The sequence below is a fragment of the Rhinopithecus bieti genome, unplaced genomic scaffold (genome assembly GCF_001698545.2).
Source record: "Rhinopithecus bieti isolate Rb0 unplaced genomic scaffold, ASM169854v2 scaffold_5626, whole genome shotgun sequence".
NCBI classification, from domain to species: domain Eukaryota; kingdom Metazoa; phylum Chordata; class Mammalia; order Primates; family Cercopithecidae; genus Rhinopithecus; species Rhinopithecus bieti.
In genome coordinates this window covers 5366066-5367411 of record NW_016805666.1, presented here as the reverse complement: position 1 = coordinate 5367411, position 1346 = coordinate 5366066, and positions in this window count along the sequence as shown.

Below are 1346 nucleotides of genomic sequence, written 5' to 3'. Positions count from 1 at the left end.
CAAAAAACAGAGCAGTGGGTATCTGGGACACTGATGTGGGACAGGGAAATGAGGAGGAAGGGCTTCCCAAGGAGCATAAGGATATGCTTGGGAATGGTAAATATATTCATTATATTGACTATGGTGATTTTTTTCCGCAGGTCTCTGTATATCTATCTGTCTATCCACATATATATATATATGTCAAAACTTACCAGGTTGTATGTTTTAAATATGTATAATTTAAGTCAATTATACTTCTATAAACATGTTAAAAATTTTTAATAAAATAAAATATTGAGGTATATTTACATCCCAAACCAAGTATTGGTGAACATGTGAAACAATGAGAATTTTTATTTATTGTATTATGAGTATAAATTGTTACAACAAATGTAGAATGCTATCTAGCAAATTTAACTAAAGCTGTGAGTCAGGCATACTCCATGAGCCATCAATTCCACTCCTATAATATACCCTCTCAAAACTCTTGCACATATTTACAGGAAGACATGATGTACAAAAATGCTTACTTTTATGTTGTAATAATAAAATTTTGGAAAAATTCTTAATATTTATCAAAACAAATTGAAATAAACTGTAACATGAAAAAACCAACATATTGTCTAAGAATTTATACATATGTAGTAAAATTAAAAACCCACACATGAAAATCATCTGCACAAAATGAAGTTTTAAAGATTATTCCTATGAATAAATGGAAGGGAATATTATTAGGGAGAATTACATGTTTCAGGACTTGTTAGTTCTTAGTTTTTTTAAGTAGGTAGTAAGTTGGTACCTATTATGTAATCTTCGATACTTGTGTATTTTTAAAATATTTCTAACACATATGGGAGCTATCATCTATAACATACAGATATGGTATTTAAGGATCAGAAAGACTATAATATTTGCCCAAGATCCTATAACTAGTGAATAGGAAGTTCAGTCTAAGATCTAAGCCTTCCTTCTCCTGATCCAGTGATTGTTTACTTACCCTATAATTTCTATCTTAACACTGAAGAAGAGAAAACCTTAAACATTACTGAGATCACAAAAAGATAGTAGTTTAAATTTTCTTGTATCGTAAGGCATTAAAATATCGACTCAGGAAACAATATGTGGAAAAGATGAAAGAGCACCCAGAAGCATTCTCTGTGCCTTCATATTGTAAGAATAAGGAAACAATGAAACCTACAGAAATCTGAGCTGCCAAGATATTATGGGAATAGGAAGAAGGAATATTGAGACACATAGGTAATAATAAAGATGTTTCATATCTTTAAAATGAGAAAAGACATAATTAAGCAAAGGAGACAATATGTTTTTATGAAGACTATTGGGATTTCTTGTTTTTTTTTTTT